Source organism: Bos indicus, chromosome 6, assembly GCF_029378745.1.
Source record: "Bos indicus isolate NIAB-ARS_2022 breed Sahiwal x Tharparkar chromosome 6, NIAB-ARS_B.indTharparkar_mat_pri_1.0, whole genome shotgun sequence".
Classification (NCBI taxonomy): Eukaryota; Metazoa; Chordata; class Mammalia; order Artiodactyla; family Bovidae; genus Bos; species Bos indicus.
This window is the reverse complement of record NC_091765.1, coordinates 13,031,144-13,037,781: the sequence shown is the minus strand read 5'-3', so window position 1 is coordinate 13,037,781 and position 6,638 is coordinate 13,031,144.

Sequence of the window (6,638 nt, the reverse complement as noted above, 5' to 3'; positions counted from 1 at the left end):
ATGTCAATCCTAGCCTCCCAATTTGTCCCACCCTCCCCTTCCCCTAACCCCCCGTCCACATGTTCATTCTCTGCATCAGTGGCTCTATTCCTACCCTGGAAATGGGTTATCAGAGAAGGCAATGGCACCCCACTCCAGTACTCTTGCCTGGAAAATCCCATGGACAGAGGAGCCTGGTAGGCTGCAGTCCATGGGGTCTCGAAGATTCGGATATGACTGGGCAACTTCACTTTCACTTTTCACTTTCATGCATTGGAGAGGGAAATGGCAACCCACTCCAGTGTTCTTACCTGGAGAATCCCAGGGACGGGGGAGCCTGGTGGGCTGCCGTCCATTGGGTCGCACAGAGTCGGACACGACTGAAGGGACTTAGCAGCAGCAACAGCAGTACCATTTTTATAGTTTCCACATGCATGCATAAATATACAATGTTTCTTTTTCTCTTTCTCACTAACTTCACTCTAGGTCCATGCACTTCTCTACAAATGACCCCTTTTCATCCCTTTTTCTGGTTGAGTAACATTTCATTGTATATATGTACTATGTCTTCCTTATCCACTCACCTGTCGTTAGATGTTGCGATTGCTTCCATGTCCTGGCCATTGTGAATAGTGTTGCAGTGACGTTAGGGTTACATGTGTCTTTTTGGATTATGCCCCAAAAGTATATATGCTCAGTATATATGCCCAGTACGGGGATTGCTGGGTCTTACGGTAGTTTTATTTTTAGATTTTAAAGGAACCTCCATACTGTTTTCCATAGTGGCTTTATCAATATACATTCCCACTAATAGTGCAAATTCAGTTCAGTTCAGTCACTAAGTTGAGTCTGACTCTTTGTGATCCCATGGACTACAGCATGCCAGGCTTCCCTGTCCATCACCAACTCCCGGAGTCATGTCTATCAAGTCAATGATGTCATCCAACCATCTCACTCTCTGCCATCTCCTGCTCCTGCCTTCAGTCTTTCCCAGCATCAGGGTCATTTCTAATGAGTCATCTCTGCCTTTTCTAAATCCAGCTTAAACATCTGGAAGGTCTCTGTTCTTGTACTGTTGAAGCCTAGCTTGGAGAATTTTGAGCTTCACATAGTGCAAGACGGCTCCCTTTTTTCCACATCCTCTCCAGTAATTTATTATTTGTAGATATTTTGATAATGGCCATTCTGACCGGTCTGAGGTAGTATCTGTACTTTTGATTTGCATTTCTCTAATAATTAGTGGTATTGAGCATCTTCATGTGCCTCTTAGCCATCTGTATGTCTTTAGAGAGATGTCTGTTTAGATCTGCCCATTTTTTGATTGGGCTGTTTGTTTTTTTGATACTGAGCTGCATGAGCTGTTTGTATATTTTGGAAATTAACCATTTGTTAATTGCTTCATTTGCAAATATTTTCTCCCATTTTGAGGGTTTTTTTCATCTTGTTATGGTTTCCTTTGCTGTACAAAAGCTTTTATGTTTAATTAGGTCCCACTTGCTTATTTTTGTGTGTATTTTCATTACCCTAGGAGGTTAAAAAAAGATCTTGCTGTTGTTTATGTCAGAGTGTTTTTCCTGTTTTCCTCTAAGAGTTTTATAGTGTCTGGTCTTACATTTAGATCTTTAATCCATTTTGAGTTTATTTGTGTGTGTGGTGTTATGTAGTATTCCAATTCATTCTTTTACACATAGCTTCCAGTTTTCCCAGCACCATTTATTGAAGAGGCTGTCTTTTCTCCATTGTATATCCTTGCCTCCTGTGTCATTGATTAGGTGGCCATAGATGTGTGGGTTTATGTCTAGACTTTCTATCCTGTACGATTGATCTATATTTCTTCTTTTGTGCTGGTACCATACTGTCTTGATTGCTGTAGTTTTATAGTATAGTTTGAAGTCAGGGAGCCTGATTCCTCTGTTTTACTCTCTCAAGGTTGCTTTGCCTATTCAGGGTCTTTTGTATTTCCATACAAATTGTAAAATTTTCTGTTCTAATTCTGTAAAGAATGTGATTGGTGGTTTGACAGAGATTGCATTGAATTTCTAGATTGCCTTGGGTGATATAATCATTTCACAATATTGATTCTTCCAATCCAAGAACATGGTACATTTCTCCATATGTTTGTTATCTTAGATTCCTTTCATCACTGTTTTACAGTTATCTGAGTACAGATCTTTTGCATCCTGATCTTTTATTGTTAGTATATAGGAATGCAAGAGATTTCTGTGCATTAATTTTGTATCCTGCAACTTTACCAAATTCACTGATTAGCTTTAGTATTAATAATTTTCTGGTGGCATCTTTAGGATTTTCTATTTACTATAGTATCATGTCATCTGCAAACAGAGACAGTTTTACTTCTTCTTTCCCGATTTGGATCCTTTTGGTTTCCTTTTTTCTGTGATTGCCATGGCTAGGACTTCCAAAACTGTGTTGAGAAGAGTAGTGAGACTGGACATCCTTGTCTTGTTCCTGGTATTAGAGGAAATGCTTTCAGTTTTTCACCATTGAAAATGATGTTTGCTTTGGGTTTGTTGTATATGGCTTTTATTATGGAGGAGTAGGAGGACATGGAGTTCACATTTCCTCATAACTTAGGGCACCTACCAGATGCTGGTGGGGGACCTTGACACACAAGGGGACAAGAGGGACCCCCAAGTGGCCAGATAGAATGTTGGGGTGGGGAGGGGTGGGGGATAGGACTGCACCCCTGAGGGGTGGCTTGGGGAGGAGAGGTGTCCCCACACCTGGAGAGGCCCCTCATTGCAAGGGGATCAATGGGGATGGGGAGAGACCTTCCAGGATTCGAAAAATCTGGGAAATGCTGCTAGTGTTTCCCCCACTCTCAGGCCCTGGGGAGCCTGCTAGGGTCCTAAGTCCCACCCCCACACCCCAGGCCCTGAGCCTAGACCCGCCCCCTCCCTACACCCCAAGGCCTTTTCTGGTCCTCCCTTTTTTTTTTTCTTTTTGCTATTGTGGTTCTGTTTTACATTCCAGTTATTTTTTCATTTCTATTTTTCCTAATATATCTGTTAGCTTTATAATTTTAGTTTTTATTCTTTTGTATCGTTCTGCTCCCTTTTGTTTGCCACACTGTGCGGCTTGCGGAAATCTTGGTTCATGACCCCTGAGCTCCTGTGGTGGGAGCACTGAGTACAAACTGCTGGACTGACAGAGAGCCTCAGACCCCAGAGAACAGTAACTGGGGTGAAGTCTTCTGAGGGTCCTCATTTTGGCACCAAGCACAGCTCTGCCCAACTGCCTGCAGAGTCCAGTGCTGGAGGCCTCAGGCCAGATATCCAGTAAGACAGGAACACACACACGCACGAATGAGATGACAAAAAAACGTGTTACAGATGAAGGAGCAAGGTAGAAGCCTAAGGTCTATTTAAATCTCACCTGGTATGAGATAGAAAGCTCACTGGATCTGGCTTATCTGCCTGGTTGATTTGCAAGATCTTCCAAAATTGAAGTACCAGATATACTTGAAGAAAAAAGAATCAACATTAAAAGAATTTTTTCCAGAGTGGGAGTGGCTGTGTGACCATCCCATGTATTTCATGTGCTGTGCTTTCTATGGGCAGGAACTCTGAGCTTCCACTTCCTTGAGTCTGATTAGGAGATTAAAGCATCAGAGAATGTTCAACGTCTTCCCATGTTTAATTATGTGATTTGCAACCCCAAATAAAAAATGAGCAGTGATTCATATCACATTTTACAGAAAAATATTTAAAATGTGAAGTTGAGGGGAACCCCCTGGATGGAGGGAAGATTATGCACATCTCACAAATGACTTGAATTCACCATGGATAGATGCAGATCACCTATATGCACATTGATACAGACTTGAATTTAAACTTGACTTGCCCTTGTCATTTATGTCACCATGGAAGTTCTGGGTGTGGGCAAGTAGATAATAAGCACACAGTAAAACAGGTAAAGAGAGCTAAACAAATATTTAATGAGAACCAAAATCATTACAAGATTTTCTTGGTTCACAGAGTAAAGATGGCCTGCTTGTTTTTATTATGCTATAAAAAAGGCAGTTGGGAAGTCTGTCTTCAGTCATCACGCCCTGTTGAAAAACTACACTGTCCTCCCTTCAGTTAAGGTATGATTTTTATTTCCGATCTAATTAAAACTAGAATTACAATCTTAGAATGAATCACCTATGTAAATATGTAATACAACTTTTTCTCACTCAATATTTAAGAAAATATTTTAAAGACCTTAAGAAAAACCTGCATTCCCATCCAATTCCTACACACAATTTAAACTATTCTTTTTTTATTATTATATTCAGACTTCCTGGGAAAAAAAGAAGTACTCCCTTGTTTTGAATTACTCCATGGGATCAATATACATCAATATATTGATCAATATACTTTATATGTCAATACACATCAATATACTTTGGGCTCAGCTGTTATGTATGAGACTTGACAGTGGTATTAAGGTCTCTTCAATCATTGGAAATGTTCAATTGATAAATCCTTGATCTGTCTCCGTGGAGCAAAGGTTAAATAGATGACCGTGAATAAGCCTGGATTGGAATCAGCCTAGCTATGTCAATATTCATGTGACTTTGTGAATAAATAGGTTTATCCACTTGAATACAATTCCCTTATGAGTAAATAAGAGATAATAATCAGTTATCCCTCATTATCCTCCAGGGATGGTTCCAGAAGCTCCCCATGGACTCCAAAACCCACAGATGCTCAAGTCTTTTGTATAAAATTGCCTGATAGAGCCAGCCCTCCAAACCCATGGGTTCTGCATCCAGGGACTCAGTGGGCTACAAACTGATCCACAGTTGGTTGAATCCGAAAATGGAGAACCCACATAAGGAGGGCTGACTGTACTTGCCTCAGAATCCTCTGGCCTTACCAGATGCAGGGAAGGACAGCAAGTCCTGCCCCACTCGTCACCTTTAATCCAGAAACGCCACCATGCCGTGTGTGTCCTGGGAGGCCATTAGGCAGGGACCCATGTGTGTGACCTTCCACCTCTGTGGGAAGGAGTGAGCCTCTGAGTTGGAACTGAAGGTGGGAGCCCTCTAGCTTAGAAAATAAAGTTTAGCCACTTCCTCCCAGAGACTCACTGGACATGCTTGTCAATTAAGCCTTTGATTTACTTCCCTTCTGAGGAAGGATTCTTCAGGATCTTTTTGTTTCTCATCAGGTCCTTAGAGCACAGTTCTAGTTTCCAATCCTTTTTCAAACTTCCCGCACATACTCTATTGGTGGTTTTCTTTCTTTCCTTTTTTTTTTTTTTTTTTTTTTCACTTTCAAAACTGCAGAATTGGATAAAACCCCTCAAACTCCTAGGTCCAACTTAGCTGCTGTAGAGAGAAGTGCTGGTAGGGGCCTGAGCTGGACCGGAGGCGGGTCTGAACACAACAGCTGTCTTCGTGGTTGTGCAGAAACAACTGAGTTATAACGTCAGCATGAAATCCTCATCCTGCCAGTTTTTTCCGGGCATTGAACTCAGACCTCCTTTAAGCCATGATGTAGGCAGGGTTGGCATGACACCATTGTAGCAGCAACTTCTGCATGAGTTGGCCTTGTGTGCATTTTCTGAGTGACTCCTAAATGTCTGATACCTTAAAGAACCACCTCCCCAACCATACTGTGTCACTCAAAGTGCCAGAGGGACAATTTGGAGCATCTGTTGTTCTAAAGATGCAGTTACTGTTTAGACTGGTGTGTTCGTTTCCTAGGACTGTGATAAAAGAACACGACATATGAGAGGGCTTGAAAAGCAGACGTGTTTTCTGGCAGCTCTGGAGGGCCGGAATCAGGTCCAGATGTTGGCAGACTAGCTTCTCTTCTCTCTCTGTTTGCCTCCTTCTCACTGCGTCCTCACAGTTTCTTTCTTCTGTGTGGAGGTAGCCTGGCATCTCTCCGTGTGTCCAAATGCCACCTTACAGCACACCAGTCAGATCCAGCTGGGCCAACTATAGTGGCCTCATTCTAAACAAGTCCCCTCTTTAAAGGCCCTGTTTCATTTTAAACAAGTCCCCTCTTTAAAGGCCCTGTTTCCAACTACAGTTACATTTTGAAGTACTGCAGCTTAATGCTTAATTATAATCCAGTGTGAATTTTGGGGGCATACAATTCCAATCACAACAATTGGGTTTAGTCTACTTTAGAAGTACAAACATCTACTTCTGCTTTATTGACTACCCTAAAGCCTTGACTGCGTGGATCACAACCAACTATGCAAAATTCTTAAAGAGATGGGAATACCAGACCACTTACCTGCCTCCTGAGAAAGCTATATGCAGGTCAAGAAGAAACAGTCAGAACTGGACCTGGAACAACAGACTGGTTCCAAATTGGGAATACATCAAGGCTGTATATTGTTACCCTGCTTATTTAACTTATATGCAAAGTACATCATGTGAAAAGCTGGCTGGATGAAGCACAAGCTGGAATCAAGATTGCCGGGAGAAATATCAATAACCTCAGATATGCAGATGATACTACCCTTATGGCAGAAACTGAAGAAGAACGAAAGAGCCTCTTGATGAAAGTGAAAGAGGAGAGTGAAAAAGCTGGCTTAAAACTCAATATTCAGAAAACTAAGATCATGGCATCCGATCCCATCACTTCATGGCAAATAGATGGGGAAACAATGGAAAAGTGACAGACTTTATATTC